Below are 23,401 nucleotides of genomic sequence, written 5' to 3' on the forward strand. Positions count from 1 at the left end.
GGCAATCTTCCAAGAGTAATAGACATATATCAAAGGTGGAAAAATATTTTGAGCAAGTATTTTTAGGTCCAAAATTAGGGTATAACAGCTGCCCCTATTTAAGTTTCTTTGTCCGGAGGGTCAAGAGACGAAGTCTTTGACTTAACGGGACGAAGATACTTAAATATTAACATTTGCACTGTTTTTGGACATAAAAATACGCTTTCAGATTTTCAAAAACATGAATGCCATGCAACATTTTAATTATGAATGCAAGACAATCAACTGGAGTCTACAGAGCATGCCATATCACTGGGGATCTAGGTATACATTAACAAGGTAGACAAGCCAGGGGACAAAAGGGAGGTACAAGCTGTTCTTTGGATCGAACTAGCCACTTGACCATGTAATACAAACAGAAGGTGAGTACAAGCTGTTCTTTGGATCGAACTTGCTGCTTGACTGGGAATAGAAATACAGGACAGGTACAAGCTATTCTTTGAATCGAACTTGTCACTTGACCCGAAACATAGACATATAGGAAGGTACAAGCTGTTCTTTGGATCGAACTTGCTACTTGATCACTAACACAAACAGACAAACAGATACAAACTGTTCTTTGGATCGAACTTGCTATTTGACCTGGGGGCATAGACAAAAAGTTGATACAAGCTGTTCTTTGGATCGAACTTGCTACTTGATCAATATCACAACATGTAAGTTGGTGCAAACTGTTCTTTGGATCGAACTTGTCGTTTGACCGAAAACATAGGCATGTAAGCAGGTACAAGCTGTTCTTTGGATCGAACTAGCCACTTGACCAATAACAAGACATATAGCAAGATACATTGGAGGTTTGATTTAACAAGATACAAATTGAGGGTAGACTGACATTGATTTGATTTGAAGATAGACATGACCATTATTGTTGGCCCAAAAGCAAATTGAGAGTGGATTAGCATTGATTTTAATTAAATTGAAAGTTGACATTGAAAGAGACATTGGAAGTTGAAAATAGTCAGAGACATAGACATAGACATGGTATTGAATTGAGAATTTTAGCAGAGACAAAGACACAGTCATTGAATTGAGAGTTGAAATTGAATTGAATTGGAAGTTGAGATTGAGTTGAATTGAAATTGAGATTGGAAATGCAACATGTATGTATGGTATAACAATATTATCAAATGTATGAGCACATGAAACACATGATTATGCATGTATGAATGCTTGGAAATGCATGATTGGTTTACAGTTCGGCAGGGAAGTTTCACAGAGACAGACAAGACATTGGAAGATTGGGCATGTAGTGGCTCGTGCTATAGCGTACACACACAAGAATCCTCTTTGGAGAGATCATCGTTGAGAGACGTATCGAAGCCATGGCTGAGGGCAATATATCATATCACAAAACCTGTAGAAGAGGGAACCTTGGAAGATTCTTTGATACAGGTCACCATTGCTAGGCGTGTCAGTGCTGGGTAAACATTGGATGTCCGCATCTGTGGTCAATGCTTTTAACATCGTTTATTTATTTATTTTTCAATCCCATTTTTTCCTGAATCGCCCTTTCGGGTTTTCGGTTCACCGGGGATAAATTCTTTTCATTGCCCCATTTTTGCCTGAATTGCCTTCATAGGTTGTCAATCAGCGGGGTACTCATTTTTGCCTAAGCCGCCCTTTCGGGTTTTCAACTTAGCGAGCTTTTCATTTGCATTTTTTCCAAATTTTCATTCTGTTTTTTCATTTTTGCCTTGACCACAGATCATCCTGGGGAACAACCTGCTTGTAACATGTATTGAAATAGACATTGATATACATTTATTCATGCATGTTTCACTTGGATGTATCCAGTTGCTCAGGTTTGCTTTCAAAATAGACAGAAAAAAGGTTTTTCAATTTTCAAAGATGCTCGTTTCAGACATTGACATTATCAAATAGAAAGAAAATATTTTGTATACAGTATTGAAAATAGAAAGAAAATAGAGTTTCAAACAACAACACAAGCTCAAATTGATGTAGAAGAGTGAAAGTCAGCCAAAGACATAACTCTACGGATTTACAAAGCTTGGAAAATGGTAATTTTATTGGTTGGTGGTACATTGAACACGATGACCACTACATTTCATAGAAATTTTGAATTCACAAGTACGGAAGTTTCTGATGAAGACGATCATTGACAGCTGCAGATGCCCCAAGGGGTGATGGTATTTCGCCAGATATAGTTACTTGTCTTCTATTATCAATCTCATTTTTGCATGAACCGCCCTTTCGGGTTTTCGGCTCATCGAGACGCTCATTCTTGCCTGAGTTGCGTACAATCTCAGCGAGCTTTTTCATATTCATTTTTTGTCCCTAACTTTTGCATGGATCGCCCTTTCGGGTTTTCAATCCACCGGGAAGCGCATTTTTGCCTAGGCCGCCCTTTCGGGTTTTCGACCTACCACGCTGTTCTTTTCTTTTTAGACAAAGTATTTCTTGACTATATCGGCATTTACAGGATTCGGAAGTTCAGCACCATCCATGTGTGTAAGGATCAAAGCACCACCAGAGAAAGCCTTCTTGACAACATAAGGACCTTCATAGTTAGGTGTCCACTTGCCCCTTGGGTCGGGTTGCTGGCTTATCCTTCTTTTCAATACAAGTTCGCCTTCCTTGAATTCTCGAGGTCGGACTTTCTTGTCAAAAGCATTCTTCATTCGTACTTGATACAACTGTCCATGAGCCATGGCATCCATACGTTTCTCTTCAATCAAGTTCAACTGATCATACCGACTTTGACACCATTCAGCCTCAGTTAATTTTGCTTCCATGATCACTCGAAGAGATGGAATCTCCACTTCCAGAGGGAGAACTACTTCCATGCCATATACCAGAGAAAAGGGAGTTGCCCCGGTCGAACTGCGCACCGTAGTATGGTAACCATGCAAGGCAAACGGTAGCATCTCATGCCAGTCTTTGTAAGTAGTGACCATCTTCTGAACAATCTTCTTGATGTTCTTGTTAGCGGCCTCAACTGCACCATTCATCTGAGGTCTATAAGAAGAAGAGTTGTGATGTTCAATCTTGAATTCTTCACATAAAGCTTGCATCATGCTATTGTTCAAATTGGAACCATTGTCAGTGATGATCTTGTTGGGAACACCATATCGACAGATGATGTTATTCTTGATAAACTTCACTACCACTTGCTTGGTCACGTTTGCATAGGAAGCAGCTTCAACCCACTTGGTGAAATAATCAATTGCCACCAGAATGAAACGATGTCCGTTAGAAGCTTTTGGTTCAATTCTTCCGATCATGTCAATGCCCCACATAGAGAAAGGCCATGGGGAAGATATAACATTGAGAGCATGTGGAGGCGCATGAATCTTGTCAGCATAGATTTGACACTTGTGGCATCTCTTGGCATGTCTGTGGCAATCACGCTCCATAGTTATCCAGTAATAGCCGGCTCTTAATAGTTTTCTTGACATAGTGTGACCCGTAGCATGGGTCCCAAAGGTACCGTCATGTACATCATGCATCAATTTCTCAGCTTCTTGTTTATCAACACATCTCAACAAGACCATGTCATAGTTACTTTTGTATAGGATTTCTCCGTCCAGAAGGAATCTGCTAGCCCATCTCCTCAGCGTCTTTTTATCCCTGTTGGAAGCATCAGGTGGATATTCATGATTCTGCAAGAATTGTTTGATATTATAGTACCAAGGTTTTCCATCATTCACATCTTCATCAGCCTGACTTGGCATATTTTCAATAGTAAACACATGAGCGGGTCTATCGAGACGCTGCACCTTGATTACGGGCATGTCATTCCAGTGATTCACACGAAACATGGAAGACAACGTAGCAAGAGCATCAGCCATCTGGTTTTCATCCCGAGGGATATGGTGCAACTCAACCTTTGTAAAGTATGTCAACAGACGTCTTGCATAGTCACGGTAAGGGATCAGCTTCTCATGATGAGTCTCCCATTCACCTTTTATCTAATTAATGACGAGTGCAGAATCCCCATAGACGTCAAGGTGCCTAATTCTCATATCAATGGCTTCTTCAATGCCCAAGATGCATGATTCGTATTCAGCCACGTTGTTCGTGCACTCAAAAGTTATTCGAGCAGTGAAAGGAATGTGGTGCCCCTGCGGGGCTACAATAATGGCCCCAATCCCTTTACCGTAAGCGTTAACAGCACCATCAAAGACTAATCCCCACTTGCTATTGGGATCTGGCCCTTCATTGATCAGTGATTCTTCACAGTCTTTTGCTTTTAGATACATAATCTCTTCATCAGGGAAATCAAACTTAATCGGCTGGTAATCATCAAGAGGTTGACAAGCAAGATTCTCAGCAAGGATACTTCCTTTGATTGCTTTCTGAGCCTTATACACAATATCATATTCAGATAACAACATTTGCCAACGTGCAATCTTTCCAGTAACAGCAGGCTTTTCAAAGATGTACTTGATTGGATCCATTCGGGATATCAACCAAGTTGTGTGATTCACCATATAATGATGCAGGCGTTTGGCAGCCCAAGCTAAAGCACAACAAGTCTTTTCAAGCATTGTATACCGAGTCTCACAGTCGGTGAACTTCTTGCTCAGATAGTAGATAACATGTTCTTTCTTTCTAGTCTCGTCTTGTTGACCGAGAACACAACCCACGGAATCATCTAACACTGACAGGTACATATCAAAGGCCTTCCTTCCACTGGCGGGACAAGGTTAGGTGGTTCCAACAAGTATTCTTTGATGCTATCGAAAGCTTCCCGGCATTCATCATTTCATACAACGGGCTGATTCTTTCTGAGCAATTTGAAAATTAGTCCACAGGTAGTGGTCATGTGAGATATAAATCTTGAAATATAATTCAGGCGTCCGAGGAAACCTCTGACTTGCTTTTCAGTTTGAGGGGCCGGCATCTCTCTGATGGCTCGGACTTTGTCAGGATCAACTTCAATGCCTCTTTGATTGACAATGAAGCCTAGCAACTTCCCAGATCTTACACCAAATGTGCAGTTGTTAGGATTCAATCGTAGCTTGTACTTTCTCAGTCTTTCAAACATTTTTTTCAAATACACCACATGCTGCTCTTCATCACTTGATTTCACAATCATGTCATCAACATATACTTCAATCTCTTTGTGAATCATATCATGAAACAGAGTAGTCATACCTCTTTGATAGGTTGCACCAGCATTTATCAAGCCGAACGACATCACTTTATAACATAATGTTCCCCACGGAGTGATGAAGGACATCTTTTCTCTATCTTCAGGTGACATCTGTATCTGGTTATAACCAGAGAATCCGTCCATGAAGGAGAACACTTTGGATTGAGCAGTACTGTCAACGAGCACATCAACATGAGGCAATGGGAAGTTATCTTTTGGACTGGCTTTATTTAGATCTCTATAATCAACACACATTCGAACTTTCCCATCTTTCATTGGTACTGGTACAATGTTGGCAATCCACTCAGGATATTCAGCTGTCATGAGGAAACCCGCATCAATTTGCTTTTGCACCTCAGCTTTGATCTTAAGAGCCATGTCTGGATGAGACCTTCTCAATTTCTGTTTGACAGGAGGGCATTCAGGTCTTGTCGGTATCCGATGTTCCACAATCTTGGGATCTAAACCCGGCATATCTTCATAGGACCATGCAAAGACATCTGGATAATCATGGAGAAGCTGAGTGATCTTCTTTTTCACTTCTGGCTCAAGTGCAGCACCAATCTTGATCTCTTGTTTGTTCTCTTCAGTACCCAGGTTGATAAGCTCAATCTCTTCCTAGTGAGGCTGAACGGCTCTTCTTTCTTGCTCAAGCAGTCGAGTGATCTCATATGGTATCTCTTCATCATCTTCCTCTTCTTCAGCTTCATATACAGGGAATTCAAAATTTGGAGGAACCATAGAGTCACTGTGTTCAACGGGTTTATTATGGTTCAATCTGCATAATATGATTGGGATGATTTTAGAAAAATGTTTTTCATGCAGGTTTTTGAAATTAATAAGAAAATACAGATGTTTTGGTTTTTTCTGGCATTACCATTATTTCCAAGAAAAAGGCATTAAAAAGTACAAAAACAAAGAGTCGCGGAAAAGACGACAATTTTTATTGATAACGGCAATGCCGAAACAAACATGCCCTTACAAGGATATCACTTTCGCCTTGGGCAGAGCGAAAGGATTGTTATTTTGAAAGCAAAGAAAAGCATGAGCAACAAGACACATTACATGGAAGCATGCATGACTAAAGGAACATCAATGGCCTCCCAATTTCTCACGGTGCCTCCTGGTACAACAAACGTAGGCACACAACTACTTTCAGCAGCATCTTCAGCAATAGCATTAATGAACCCAGCACTATAGAAAGTTCCTGTTGAAACGCCTGAGGTCGGGGAGAACCCAAGGCCCTCTTTACGCTTGTTTTCCAAAATCTGTATCACTTTGCCCCAGTCAGCAGCTTGCCCTTCTTGAACAACTTTCTGGGCGTCTTTCAATGAAGTCATACTAGCACTAGCTCTCCGGGGTTCTGCACCTTCAACAGTCAAGCCTTGAAATGACGTCCCTTCAGCGGACCCTGCTTCAACACAAGAGAAAGATGACACTTGGCTAACCAGATACGCTTCTTCACCATGTACAGTGACAAGCTTACCATTCCTCACAAACTTGAGCTTCTGGTGCAGAGTAGAAGTTACTGCCCCAGCGTCGTGAATCCACGGTCTTCCGAGGAGACAACTGTAAGAAGCGTTGATGTCCATGACCTGGAAAGTGATCTGGAACGTCTTAGGACCAATGGTAATTGGCAAATCTACTTCTCCAAGAACATCTTTACGAGATCCGTCAAAAGCCTTAACCAAATAACTGCTTCCCCTTAGAGAAATTCCATGATGACCCAACTGTCTCAATGTAGACTCAGGCATGACATTTAAGGATGATCCGGTGTCCACCAGCACATTGGATATCATGTCAGACTTACAGTACACGGAGTTATGCAAAGCTAAGTTGTGGTATTTCCCTGCTTCGGGGAGCTCATCATCACCAAACCCCAAGTTATTGCAAGCAGTAATGTTACCCACTATTCCATTGAACTGATCCATGGAGACTTCATGATCAACATAGGCCTGTTCCAGTACCTTCATTAACACTTTCCTGTGAGCTTCTGAGCTCAAGAGTAGAGACAAGATGGATATTTTTGACGGAGTTTGCAGCAGTTGGTCCACAATCTTATAGTCGCTCTTTTTAATAAGCCTCAGAATTTCATCCAGATTAGACTCTTCAATAAACTGGCCTGATGGGCCGGCGTTCTTGTCAACAGGAGAAGCAGCTGGTGGAGTTATTGTGGCAACAGGTGTAACCACCTTCTTTTGGAACAAGGGTGGACGGACCTTTCCGCTTCTCAGAGTTGTAATTTCTCTGGCGACGTTATCAACCATAGTTGGGGATACCAGAGGCACTTCCACCCCATTCTCAATTATAGTTGCATCATACTTGTAAGGGATTGCCTTGGTAGAGGCATAAGATACCGGACCAGGTAACCTGATCACTAAGGGTTCAACATTCCTCGTCTGAGGCACACTCCCAGCAGGAGAATCATGAAATACCGGCACAATCACACAAACATCACTGGCAATCAAGTGTTTGCCATCCATTAGGCTTTGTATATCACCTTGCACCACACAATAACCCATAGGATTTTGAAGACATTCTGAACAAGAAGCATAATCGTGATTAAACAAAGAAGCCTGGCAAAGTTTGACATGTAGTGGCACCAAAGGAGTAGCAACATTACGGACATCTAAAGTGGGAGCCTCTCGAGGAACACGAACTCCTTCAAAAGCCTCGATCATGTTAACAGCAGCATGGTTTGGAAGTGGATTGTCGAGAACATGAGGAACACTATTTTCAAAAGTTAACCGTCCTCTGTCTATCAGATCCTTTACAATGTACTTCAGAGCATAGCAACCTTCAACATCGTGGCCTTGAGCGCCCTGATGGAATTCACATGTGAGGTCCTGTCGGAACCTGGGAGGCAATGGCGTAGGCGGAGGCTTGCCTGGTCTAGTGACGCAGTGGCCTTTAGCGAGTAGAGTTGGGAGCAAGTCATCATACCACATTGGTATTGGCGAAAAATAAGTCTTGGGCCGAGGACCCTGTTGTTGCTGCTGTTGCTGTTGAGCAGGAGGCTGCTGTTGTACTTGCTGAGCAATGGCATTAACGGGCACTGGTGGTTGACCCGGTGGCAGAGGATATTGCTGGTAGAATGGTGGGAAGAAAGGATGTTGAGAGTACTGCATATATTGGTAGGGCAGGGGTAACTGAGTAACAGCTGTAGACTGGTTACCAGATACCATCCCTACTTCGGATTCTTTCTTCTTATGGTGGCCATTACCATACTTCTTTGGCGCGCTAGTTGAGGACTCACCCTTTTCAAGAACAATGATACCTTCTCTGACAGCCTCTTCCAGACGAGTTCCCATAGTAACCATGTCGGAGAAATTATTTGGAGCAGAGACTATCATTCTTTCAACATATTCCTTCTTCAAAGTTTTCATGAATGTCTGTGTTAGTTTTTCCTCATCAAGCCGAGGAGAAACACGGGCAGTTGCCCCTCTCCATCTTTGAGCATATTCGCGGAAGGTTTCATCTGACTTATGAGACAAAGACTTAAGAGAATCCCTATTCGGCTTCAAGCGGGTGTTAAACTCATAATGATTCTCAAAAGCAGCAGCGAGTTCCTCAAAAGTATGGATATTGTCTTTACTCAAACCAGTGTACCAGTCTGCCGCATCTTCCATCAAGCTATCCTGGAAGCAGTGGATCATCAGCGCATCATTATCTGCATAATTGGCCATCTTTCGGACGTATCGAATGACATGGCTATGTGGACAAGAAGATCCATTGTATTTATCAAAATCTGGTACTTTGAACTTCTTAGGAACCTCAAATCGGGATACCAGGCATAGATCACGAGCCTTAGCAGAAACACCGTTCCCACGGCTAGCTTTGACCTCACGGAGTTCTCCAGCTAGCTCTCTTAACTGTTTTCTCATGGCCTCCATTATAGGGTCTTGTCCACGCGGGGTATCAACATCGATTACCTGTTGCACAGTGTGTACAATAGGATCGGTAACAACAGTAGTCACTTGAGGCATGGAGGTAGATGTAGAAGCAAAGGTTGTCACAGGAATCTGTCCTTGATTGCTGATACCAGAAATACCAGCCGCAGTATTAGGAGCATAGAAAGCTGAGAGTCCATAAGGGTGTCCATTGGGCATAACAAACCGAGCGTCAGAGACCACAGTGGATAGTAGGTTAGATGGAATCATTTCAGTAGAAGCTGGGACAGACGTGGCTGGTTGTTCTTGTGCAGCCATCAGAGTAGACATAGCGTCATGAGCCTTAGCCAAGTCTTCTTTCATAGCAGCCAATTCGGCACGGAGCTGAGCATTCTCTTCTTCAAAGTTAGCCATGTTTCTTCTCTTGTACAATCTTGTTTGATGAAATCTATCTGGTTGGTAAACTTTACGAGCACGAGCCACTTTTCAGACTGCGGCAGAAGAACCAGGAGGCAATGAGCACGAGGGAAGTCTTTTGTGACCAATGAATGCATATGATGCATGAGATGTGTTAATGCATATGCAAAAAGACTCTTTTTTGTGTTATCGAAGGGTTTTAGACAAATTAGAAATTTGTAAACATTACTAAACAATTGAAACATCAAAACCAGACAAAACAATCAAACATCACAAAGTCTTACAAGATAATTCCCTTTGAAATACTAAGCCAAGGGATAGACTTTGAAATGTAAAACAACATAAACAACTGGAAATAACAACAGGAAATGGAAATCCTCAAGCATAGGAAGCGGAAGGATCCTCTTCAGACTCAGTCTCAGACTCATAGCTGCAGTATCGTGCATAGAAGTTACGAGCACTCCTAGCCCTCTTGGAGTCCCTCATAAATAACTTATCCTTTTCTTCAATTTCTCTTCTAGCTTTAGCCAACTCTTTCTTCAGTGTCAGAACCTCATGAGTCTTCTGCTCATCCTTTCCATCTAAGGTCATGATCAAGTTCTCAGCCTCATAGTATCTAGTCTTCCACTGATGCTTCTCCCGACTCTCCATAGCTAGGTGCTCCTGATACATCTCCTGAGTAGGTGGTAGTAGAGGCAAAGGCATGGTTGGAATAGATGCAGACACATATCTCATGGCGGGGTAAGGCATGCCAATCCTCTCGGCCTGGTTTATCACCCACTGAGTATAGGCCTCGTGAGCAATACCGGATCTCACACCCATATGTTTCACCCCTTTCTTCCGAAGCTTGGACCAGGCCTCTATGAAATCTTCTCTTATTCCTGTGGGAGCATTAGAGTAATGGAAGAAGTAAGGAGATGTAGCAAGATGGATGGGCTTTTCTTTCATCGGGAAACCAAATTGTCGCAAGGCGAGCTCCGGGTTATAGTTGATTCCACCCCGGGTACCAAGAAGAGGTACATTAAGAAACTTTCCACCACCGAAGATGATTTCTTTGACTCTAGCAGCGGGAGTGAGCCAAACCACTTCATTAGGGGTGAGAGCCATGATCCTCTGTGAAATAGTCCAATTATCTGGATTATCATGGAAAGACTTTGGAAGGTGCGAAATAAACCACCTATAGAGGAGAGGTACACATCAAAGAATGTATCCACGACCCTTGTTGGATCGATCGTGAATAGTATGGTATATGTCAGCTAGCAAAGTAGGAACCGAATTCTTGGAGTGGAAGATCATAATAGCGTTCATGTCCACGAAGTCATCAAGATTCGGAAAGAGAATAAGCCCATAGACGAGGAGTGCAAGAATAGCCTCAAGAGTGTCTTGACAAGTAGTTTTGAGGTTGGCTTTCTCAAGTAAGGACTCCAAAGTGAATCCTCGGATGTGAGCCTTAGTGACAAGATTCTTGGAAACATCGGTAGTCTTGAGATAGAGATCACAGGCAATAACCAAAGGAGCAGGAGGATTCTCAAGTCCCACGAAAGGTACCCCCTTAGCAATAGATAGATCCATCAAGGAAGAATAAGCCTCGAGTGTGGGCACCAACTGAAAGTCGGGAAAAATGAAGCACCGATAGTCTCGATCATAAAACTGTACTAGAGTGTGCACAAGCTTCTCATCCAAATTAGTCCGGAGAAGAGTAAGTAAGGCCCCGTAACGATGTCGGAAACCGGTCGGATCCTTGATCTTGAGTGCCAAATCTCTCAAACTAACCAAATCCACTTCCTTGAACTTGTAGGACTTAGTCTTCCCCATTCCTACAATGTTTACAAATTCAATTCGTCTAAGCCCTTCGATAAATGCATGGAAAAAGAGTTTATGCATGTATGCATGTATGCATGATTATGTTCAAGTACGGAGAAAACATGGTGGGTTGAAATTCGAAGTCAAGGAGTCATGGGTGGACACGGTGTCCGGTGAATCTAGGGCTTTGGATAATAGTAACCGGGTTCTAAAAAGTTCCCAAGTTGCAACCTCTCCGACGTATATCATGGTTCCACGAGACGAACACTCGCTCCATGATTATCCGTAAGAAGGTCTAACTTGAGTGTAGCATCGCATGACGACTAAAACTCAAGACAACACTCGGTTTAGCCTCCACACTACATCCTAGAAAATGGCCATGGATGGGTTTGGTTATCTATGGTTCATAGCGTCATAGAACAATTAGAAGTAAAGTGCCTAAACGCGACAACACGCGCCGGCAACATCACCCCCAAAATGCCTCAGCTATGTGGGATTGATCACATAATCCAATACACGAGGCAACCCTCGGAATGAATTGTCGATTATATCCCCCCTAAATCCTAAGTTCACTCAGCCCGGGTGTAGGACTTTTGATATTCTCACCCCACACGTTTGCAAGAATTTAAGCATTTATTCACATAAGAAAGCAAAAAGAAGCAAGTAAAAACAAAAGCGCAAGCGCGAGAATAAAGACTAGGCGTAACTCTCGAATCTCCCCGGTGAAGTCGCCAGCTGTTTTATCTTGGTTTTTCGGGTGTCAAACATTGATTACGTTTGAACCTTTTTAACCTTTGATATCTCATTTTTTCTTGGGAAGGGAAAAATAAGAAAAACCCTTGAGAATCGAGGTCTGGGAGTTGTTTTCGTTACGGGAAGGTGTTAGGCATCCATAACGACTATAGTATCCTATAGGAACCGTCTTTACTTTCTACGCGCGCGCTTTATTTTTAAATGCTATTTGAAAAGAGTTATTCACATCTAAGGTTTATTAAGTCAAGAATTGGAGGGAGAAGAAGATGTTTGAATTTTGTTTTATTGGAATTGAAGGAATATTGGTTCCTTGCCTACGGACCCTTCTAAGTGATCAAATCCACCGTAGTTCTCTTCCAAAAAAATGTTTTTTGTTTTTGTTGATTGATTTTAAGTTTGAAAATGGAATTTTGAAGAATAAGAGAGAGAGAGGCCTCAAGGGCATAAGATTTGGAAAAATGTGCGGTGGAATTAGTTATTTTGCAAAGAAAAAGTCTAAGTATGATTAAAATTCATTAAGATTTTTGTTTAAGAAAATAAAGGGAAAACCAATGGGATTTTGATCCCAAAGTTTATTTAGAAAAATATTTGAGTGAAGTTATTCATATTCTTTGGAAAAGAGAATTTTTCTAAGTATCACGATTCCTAAGCATACATCTAAAGCATACATTCCCTAAGCATACATCTAAAGTAACCATGTGATGTGTGTGCATGTGTCGGTGCTTGTGTCGGTGTACATCATTAGAGTCCATTGTCCTTTACATATGCCCTAGTTTACATGCTATGGTCTTGCAAGAAATTAAAAAACATAAAGAAAATTACAAAATTCCTAGGGTCTTTACATTCTAAGTCTTGGCATGAGAATTAAAGTGCAAGAAATGGAACTAAGATTGAAGGATGAAATATGCTTATGGAATGTATGAAACATGAGATGGAAATGCTAGTAACACAAGATATAGAGCAAGTAAAGGCTATCATAACAAAAGTAAGAAAATATCACAAAAAACAAGTAAAAACAAATCAAGAAAATGCCTAGAATCATCACAAAAATGCCAAGTTCACATGACCTATAATCCTCATAGTCCAACACATTCTCAAAAGCATAAGTTCAGGTTTTGCAAAGAGGATTAAAAGCATGTATCACAATGAGCATTTTTTGGGAGACAATTAGACATATTCTTCATTTATTTATTCACAAACAAAGCTTGCAAAACAAGTAAACACACATAATATATTCACATGCAGTAAAAACACTTCAAAACAGCAAGAAGTTCATTACAAATTCACATTTCACAAATCAATATCATGTATCATGATTGGAGATCAAGAACATGCACTTTTCACAAGTTTTTAATATAAAATATCACAAAATAGCAAGAAAATCATCAGATTATTTTTTATCAATTTTTTTAATATGTAAAATCATCACAAAAATATCACAAAACTAACAAGAAACATACATGAAATTTTTTAGAACTTTTCATGGAAAATTGACATGGCAGGAGGTTCATATAGCAAGAAACAGTGCGTAAGCAGCAAAAACAATTATCAAAACGCATGGGACAAAGGCCCAAGCCCACAAGCAAGATCCAGGTCCATACAGGATGAACAGGAACCGTATGATTGATCCAATTGGATCAAATCATAGATCCTGCGATCCCGAAGGCGAGGGAGCATGGTATGAAACATGTACTAGCACGCATGGGAGAACAGGGAGGTATATAAGCGAGAAACATGAAGGGAACTTCATTTCCCCATGTTGTTTCTCTCTCTAGAACGAAAAGAAGAGAGAAGACGTCTGCAACACCCCCTCGTCTTCTCCGATGAGCTTGAGGACGCCAGCGTGGTGTCTGCCGGCCCAACAGGGCGGCGCCGCCGCACCAGAGATCCCAAATCCCTCCTTTCTTCGTCCTAAACTCGAATCTAAGCCCAGAAATCAAAGAAGACAAGTAAATCGGCGTAGATCGGGGAAGTTCTTCACGGTTTTGATGTTTTTCTTTTATTAAATCCTTTTTACAAATTCTTTGAAAAGTAATGGTTCTAAACACTCCGATCTACGTTGATCCGTAACAACAAACACATACGAAGCAAGAACTTAGATTTGTGAAGGAATAGTGAGAGGAAAGGCATAAGAGCTTGATACCTGTGTTTAGATCGGTGGTGAGACGAATGAAAGAAGAAGAAAGCTTTTCAGTTGCTCCTCTTCTGGTAAGCTTCGAAAACCGAAAGTAAATCGGTTCTTGAACCTCTTCTCTTCCTTCTCTTGCTTCTGTGAGCCTTCGATTTGATTTGAGTTTGTTACGAATAGTAACGAACTCGAGTCGAACTCTGTGATGTTGAACTTTGTAGAAAATGATGAATTCGAAACTGATTTGATGAAATGATTATTGAATCGAATTCGTTTGTGGTGGAATTGATGAGAATTGGTATGAATTCAAGAGGTTTTGGATGAATTGTGGTTCTGGAGAAACGGTTAGGGTTTGAAGATTTCTTCAAACCTTCATCGTGTTCTTGTGAATTTTCTGAGTTTGATCCCTTTGATTCTGGAGAGAGATGGGTAAATGTGTTTGTGTGATGTGGCAATGAATGAATGGTGATTTTTTTGACTTGTACAGTGATGTGGCCTTTTATAGGCTGCCATGTGTATCCCTGGACCAATAACAATTTGACACCTGGACTGGATTGAATAATGGCTCGGCCTTGGATTGTTTTGGACATGGGGACCTTTCTACATATTTTGGAACTTTGGGACTAATCTGCAATTTTAAAAAAACAAAGGACAAAAATGCAATTTGCAAAAAAGGACTAAAAGCAGAATTAGAAATCTAGAGGGACTAAAATGCAAAAAAGGACTAAAATAAAATAACTAAAATTGAATTAAAATTGGTAATTTTGACTAAACGTAAAGTGAAACAAATAAAAAATAACAAAATGGACTAAAATGAACCAATTACACAAATGAGGTACTTTAAAGTAACATCTCTCTGTCAAAATTTCATGTGAAATGACCAAAATGCCCCTAGGGACTAAACTGACTCAAAATGACTCAGATGCAATTTTTGGAATGGATTTTGACATAGAATCAAGACAAGACTTTATCCAAACCAATTGAAAAGACTCAGAGGCAATTTCAGAGATTAAAATGAAGTTGGATACATGAAATGACTAAAATACCCCTTTGTTATGAATTTTACAAAATAATATTGAAATAAAGTGCAGAGAAACATGCAATTGATCAGAGACAACTTCAAAATGACTTGATATGCAAGAAAAACATTTGGATGGTTTTAAATGCAAGAAAACATAGACAAATTCACAGTTTGAAAAGATTTTTAAAGCTAAATTGGGAGATAAAGCAGAGTAAAATATCAGTGTAAAACAATAGCAAATTGGCAATCTTCCAAGAGTAATAGACATATATCAAAGGTGGAAAAATATTTTGAGCAAGTATTTTTAGGTCCAAAATTAGGGTATAACATCAAGTAATCAGCAAGTGAATTATTTTCACCTTTAATATATTGAATATCAAATTCAAAGGCAAATAATTGAGCTTGCCATCCTGCAAAGATTTGCTTTGCAACAATGTTTTTAACTGATGACATGCTGTCATTACGTAATTTTTAGGACTTATTGTGACATTTTGATAGAGTTCTCATGCAATTTATACTGTTCTGGAGTGCAAAAAGCTTAAATATTGAAGTCTGTTCGAAGGAAATCGCGCCACGCCAATTTCAAGCCGTGCTGCGATTTTTGAAGCAAAATTACATCCTCCCTGTTTGAGGGAAATCGCGGCACGCCTATATACATGGCGCGGCGCGATTTTGATGGGTCAGGCCCATGATTTCTATAAATACTGCACTCAATCTGAAGAACAAGGGTTACGATTTTGAAGAGAAGTGCGATTTTAACACCCAGAAGGCTGCAGCGGAGAGGATTTCATCATCTCTAACCCAATTTATGTATGTTTTAATTCTTTCATTGATTATGCTATTTGTAAACTCAATTATGAGTAGCTAAATCTCTTAGAGATTAGGTCAGAGATGAATCTATGTAACCCTAATTGATCATATGTTGCTGTGAAACTCTATTGTTTATTAATGAATTTTTAGTCCTTATTCAATTCAATTGTTCTTAATGCTTTTTATATCCTGATCAAATATAAACATGATTTTGTGAGATCGAATGACTACTGACCATAGCTTTCGACTTAGACCTAATTGAATTGTTCTAATAAACATGGTTAGTCTAGGAATAGATAATCGTTTGTTAGTGATATTAGGTTAACGTTCATAAAACATTCAAGGATTATTAGACCACCTAAGGAATTAGGGGCTGTAGTTTAAGAAGAGGGTCCTAACTCAAGGGATTGATAAGGGCTAATTTGTTAACTATCGTGAAACTAGAAAATCATTAGTAATAATAGGTGCAGTAACCAATTAGGGGAAACATAGAGGATTCGAAGACCTGATCTCATCTCTCTCCATATTTTCTTAATCAAATCTTATTCTTTTATTTGATTTCTTAAAATCAAACCAAATATACTGCCTAGTGGCAAAACAAAATAAACTTTTATACATCCTAATTTTATAACGCAATTGAATTATTGAAGTTAAAAACAGTCCTCGTGGGATCGATATTTTTACTACTTCGATAGTATTTGGTGCACTTGCCAGAGATCTATCATTAACATCCTTTTCAATAATAGATTTAGCAGAACTACAATCAATTCTAAGTAAGAACTTTTGATTCAAAAGATCACTTTGAAATTTAGAAATGCATTTTATAATTGAGAGCATTTCTTTTTTAATCGTAGAATAATTAACTTGAGTGGAATTCCACTTTCCAGAAGTAAAGAGAACTAAAACTTCTTTATTGGTTTCGGGTATAACCTGCTTTAAAATTCCTCCGTAACCTAAATTAGAAGCATCAGTTTCAACTATTTTGAAATATTTAGCGTTAGCCAAAGATAAACAAGGTAAACATTTTACTTTGTTCTTAATTCTTTGGACGGCCTGAGTATGATCCTCAGTCCAAGGCTTTGGGTTAGCCTTTAATCTATTATATAAAATAGCAGTATCCTTAGACAAGTTCTCATAGTAATCTGAAATATAATTTAGACAACCCAAAAATCTTTGTAATTGGGTTTTGTCAGTAATAACGTTGGGAAATTTTGAAGCAAATTCAATACTCCTATAAATGGGAACAATAGTTCCTCTATCAATCTCATGACCTAGAAATCTGATTCTAGTTTGGAAAATTTTCATTTTTGGGGCTGAAACAACTAACCCACTACGTTTAATGACATCTTTAAAAAATTTTAAGTGTTTAAAATGTTGTTCTATAGTCTTAGAAAATACTAAAACATCATCAATATAAATAATTATAAAATCAGAGTAAGGGTTGAAAATATCATTCATAGTATTTTGAAATTCAGAGGGGGCATTTTTAAGTCAAAAGGCATAACAAGCCATTCAAAATGTCCAAAAGGGACAGTAAAAGCAGTTTTATATCTATCAGATTCTTTAATTTGAATCTGCCAATATCCTGATTTCATATCAAATTTTGAAAATATATGGGCAGTAGATAGTCTATCTAACAAATCTTTTTTGTTAGGAATTGGATATCTAATCCATTTTAATACCCTATTAAGGGGTTTGTAATTAATAACTAACCTAGGAACACCTCGTTCCTTTTCAGACGCATTATTAACATAAAATGCAGTACAACTCCAAGGAGACTTGGATTTTCTTATTAGTCCCTTATCAAGGAGACTTTGAATTTCCTTTTTACATAAATCAAGATAATTTTGATTCATCTGAGCCGGTCTGGCTTTAGTAGGGATTTGACTTTCATTAAAATCATCTACATAAGGTAAAGAAACAATGTGCTTCTTTCTATCCCAAAAAGCATTGGGTAAATCATGACAAATCTCACTACGTAATTGTAGTTCAAACTCCTCAATTTGTCTCTTAATATCAGCTTTATTAAGCTGTTCATCAATATTAAGAATATTAACTTCTTCTTGCAAAAAGGACAATTGTTTTTCTTTGTTAATAAGAAGAAGGTTTTTAACTTCATTAATCATCCTAGTATGAGGATCAGAAATAAATTCAAAAGTAATTTCTTTATCTTTAATAAAGGTAGTAATTCCCTTTTGATCAATATTAGTAATAGGCATAAGATCTTGCAAAAAGGGCGTTCCCAGGATAATACGATTAGTCAGGTTTTTAACCAGAATAAAATGAGTGGGTAAACAAATGTCTTGTTTACAAATATAAGTATTGGGTAATTTATAATTTATTTGGAGCCTACCACCTCCGGCTTGAGTTAAAGATTGGGTAGTTTTAGAAAAATATTTGGTAGGAATAATTCCTTCTTGGATGCAGTTGAGATCTGCACCACTATCAACCAAAGCAATTTCATCTTTTAAAATAAATTCTTTATTAACAATTAGTGTAATTTTTATAAACCATTTTTGAGAAGTAACCCTTTGAAGGGCAGTTAAATAGGATTCAGAAGTTGAAGGCATATCTTCTTTAGAAATACTTATCTCTTTAGATTTCTCTAAGATAGTAAGTCTAGAGGATAATATATTATTATCCTTTTTAATCTGGGCTATCTTAGATTTTAAGAGATTTATTTCTCTTTTTAGATCATTAGTAGAAACGGGGTTTCTCTACTATTAGATTCTCGAAATCTAGATAAGACTTCACTAATTTGATAGGGAGCCTCAATAATTTGAGGAGATTCTTTTTTAGAATTGTCTTTTATAAGAAACTCAATCATTTTTCTTCTCAGATTATTATCTGGAATAGACTCTAAAATTTTTAGACTTTTGTCTTGTTATTCAGTAAGAACATTTAGATCGTTCATATTGACTATTGATTTCCAATAATCAATTTCATCGCTACATTGGCAACTCTTATCGTCAGAAGAGGATCCCTCAGACGAAGATTCATTAATGAATTTAACTTCATTATCAACTTCATTATTAGATATTTCTGACTCAGAGTCGGAGTTAATTAAGAGAACCTTTTCCAGTTGAGCACGAAGATTATTATCTTCAATTTCATTTAAGGCCTTTTTAGTCCAACATTGATTAGCATAATGGCCAGCTTTTCCACATTTGTGGCAAGTAATGCCTTTAGAAAACTTATCAGCTTTCCTTTTCTTATTGGATTTAGGAATACTTTCTCTAAGTTTATTCTTAGAGTAATCTCTTTTATGTTTCTTATTTCTAGAAGATCTCTGAGAATTTCTCCGAGATTTATGTATTTTGTCCTTAGAACTTTTTTCCTTACCCTTGTTTTTATTACTGGAAGGTTTACCGAGATCAAAGGCAAATTGTTCACAGAATTCACCCAATTGGTGTTTCTCTGTTAACTTCTGCTTCTTAAGCTGGTTCTTAAGCTTTATGTCATTACATAAAGCTAATCCTTCCTGAATACAGGTGTTGATTATCATACCATAGGTAAGGTTATTGTAGTTGATGTTAATACTGTCATTTTTATTTCTAAGGGTTTGTCTAATTCTTTCGGCAAATAGATGAGGTAATCCATCTATGAATTTGGCTTTCCAATGATTATTATCACAGCCTTCAACCATAAATAATCTGGACAAAAAGGTATCTTTATACCATCTAAAATGTGTCAACGAAGGACATCTAAGGTTTTGGAGTAAGGCAGAAATTCTTTCTCATACTGGAACACCAGTTCCCATAAAATTCTGTAAAATGGCTAAACACAGTGTATAAACTGCATCTTCCTCATTAATGATAGGTTCAGGTTCAACCGCTTGTGGCAAGGTCCACGTTTCAGGAAAAGTTATTTCATTCCATTTTATTAATTTGTTGGTAGCAATATTGGATGTCAACAAATTAGTTTGGACCAGTGTAGTGGATCCTTGAAAATCAATTTGTTTAGCCTTAGGGTTTAAAGTATTTAGAATCTTATAATAAACCCTGTAACAAACAGCCATAACCTCACTTCCCTTTTTAAAGTCATACCCATTCGTATGAATATTCATTTGTAAGGCATTAAATAAATGTTTGTTCGTTAAGGATAAGCTCAGATTAGGAGATATTTCAAAATAAACTGGGCCATGACAAAGGCTTGTCTCGATAACGGCAGCAAGCGATTGTTGAAAATTATTACATCTACCATCTCTGACATATGCCATGAGGCTGGTATTTAGTCCAAGTAGAGTTAAAGGTTTAATAGCAATTTGTATTAACCCAATATGAACAAACTTATATTTTTTAAAAGACTCTAAATCTTTTATTTTTAATAAATAAATAGTCTGAGAACTATTAGAAACTTGAACAGTTTGTTCAATAGTCTTGACCGCTAATCTAGCCATTAAGTCGAACATTCCATGTTTATAAATATGGTTTGAGGGAACAGATGGGATAACCCATTTATTTAATTTTTCCAATTTTTTTGGATATTCGACTAATTCTTGATTTTTGATCAGACTATTCTGATCCTGTTCTTCATAATTTTCTTCCATGTAGAAGATAGGCAAACAGTGTTATGGTTAGTTAAATAACGAAGTAAAAACAGAGTATATGATACTTTCTCATGATCTTATTATCAAGTAATTAAAACATTAAAAACTTTCTAAAAGTCTTTAAACCTATCAACCCGCAGGGATAGAAGAGCAAAGCTCTCAGTAAGACTTCGAACGTTAATCTGACAAAAATTCTTGTTCAAAAGAAGCCTATCTCATAATACTTCCTCCCCGGAAAAAGAGTTTACGGCCAAGAACAAGAACACCAGATCCGTCCCAAACTTCTTTTTGTTTTAATCAAAAGGTAATATGATCATGACAATGTTTCAAGTACTTAGTTTTAACTAAGTATTTAACTAAACTATAACATAAGTTTAGCCTCTAATTGTCATTACAAGTAGAGTAAATAAGAAAAGAAAGTACCTGGATCGGCAAAATTAAAGGCGATGATACCAAACGTGTAAGTAAGAAGACAAACGTGTAAGTAAGAAGATTACAAGTTATGTAAGTAAGAAGATTTTATTATAACAAGAGGAGAAGGTAGAGATTACAAAAGAAAAGTGTACTTAGAAATGAAAACAAGCTTCCCTTATATAAGGAAATAAGGTTCACTATTTGAACCGGTAAAAGACTACTGTAGATATATATATATATATATATATATATATATATATATATATATATATATATATATATATTGATGTATCCCACTCGAGCAACACATGATGTCATAGGTCATCAGTGGCCAATATCATGATCCCAAAAATTGTCACTTGTTGTCAAGTTCATAAATGTAAATTGCCGCAACATGCACTATGATAGATACTATACCATGTGAGGTTTGTATCTGATCCAACCATAGTATAGGCTTCTGATCTTAAACAAGCATGTTAGGTTGTGAGCGATAACAGAGCCGACCCAAGGGGGCTGCCACTAAAGCAAGGGCTTTAGACCCCTGAGTTTTTTAGGTCCCGTATTAGGCCTCATATTTCGTAAGTCAAATTTTATAAACATGTTCACTCGAAGCTCAAGTGGTATGTAAATGAGGAGTCATAGTTCTTGTAGCAAGTTCGATTTCAATCCTAACTATTTTATAGGTTATTTGAACCTTGAATATTCTTTTTGCCTTCATATTAATATCAATCGAATTTGATGTCGTTTGTTCTAAATATATTAGGACAAGAAGTGTGTAATCAAAGTTTGTAAAAGTAAAAAATTAATTTATATTTGTATCATTTAAATATTATTTTGTTATTTTAAGATCACTAACAATTAGTAAATTATGTTTATATTAAATATTATTTTCAACACGCACAAGTGCGCACGCGCACGTGTATGCGTGCACGTGCGCCAACACAGACACATACGCTCACACACGCACGTACATACACACACACACATACATACATATATATATATATATATATATATATATATATATATATATATTAAAATGGTCACACACTAACGGAGTTGATTATAGCGAAGGAGGATATACTCACATAATCTAACAGACCAAAGTTTGATTTGTAGCTGACAAAAAGCATATTTAATTAGTGTCAGACACACGTCATATAAAATTATTTTTGATTGAGAGAATTTATGGAATTTTTTTCTTAATTTTGTTTTATTCTCTCTAACCGCACTTAAAAGGTCTCTATTTAAATTCCGCTTTAGGCCTAAAAATATATTGGGCCGACCCTGAATGACAAATATGAAAGTCAATGTCACACTCGGCATGTATAAAGTGCATATATAGTATCAATTGTATTGATACTAGTAATTGTTGTGTTGTAAAAACTAGTGTTTTTGTGAATGGAGATTGGAAATAAATATCTTGAGATGACTTTGGTATGGACTATTTAGTGTTGTATTTCCTTTTGTTGAGCAATTAATACCTGGGTATACCTCTACGTTCAATGTAACATGGTTTTGTGCTTTTATATTTGAAAAATAGAGGAATATAATGAAGACAAATAAGAAATTGTGGTTTCCTTCAAAAAAAAAAAAAAAAAGAAATTGTGGTTCACCATGACGGTGATATCTTTTTTTGTTACAAAATGATAAATGTTGTGCAAGCAAATACCACAATTGACTTGAATGGGTGATGTAAAATGGATTCAAAAAGTTGAGAGAGAAGTTAGATGTAAGGAAGAAAAAAAAATATGGATATATATATATATATATATATATATATATATATATATATATATATATATATATATATATATATATGGGTTATGATAGAAGACACCTTCTATGAAGGTGTCTTTTATCAAGTTACTCTATGAGCATTTGCGAAAAGACACCAACTTACTTTTAGGAAGGTATCTTTTAGCAAAGTTATAACTAAAAAGTGAAAATCACACCTTAAGGTGTGACTTGATAAAAGACACCACCAAAGGGTGACTTGTAACAAAACCCTATATATATATATATATATATATATATAATTAAAGTTATGATAGAAGACACATTTTATGAAGGTGTCTTTTAGCAAAGTCATAACTAAAAAGCGAAAATCACACCTTAAGGTGTGACTTGTTAAAAGACACCACCAAAGGGTGGCTTGTAACAAAACCCATATATATATATATATATATATATATATATATATATATATATATATATATATATATATAGGGTTATGATAGAAGACACATTTTATGAAGGTGTCTTTTAGCAAAGTCATAACTAAAAAGCGAAAATCACACCTTAAGATGTGACTTGTTAAAAGACACCACCAAAGGGTGGCTTGTAATATATATATATATATATATATATATATATATATATATATATAGGGTTATGATAGAAGACACATTTTATGAAGGTGTCTTTTATCAAGTTACTCTATGAGCATTTGCGAAAAGAC

The sequence above is a fragment of the Medicago sativa genome, chromosome 6 (genome assembly GCF_051527215.1).
Source record: "Medicago sativa cultivar Bolivia chromosome 6, Bolivia_mono, whole genome shotgun sequence".
Classification (NCBI taxonomy): Eukaryota; Viridiplantae; Streptophyta; class Magnoliopsida; order Fabales; family Fabaceae; genus Medicago; species Medicago sativa.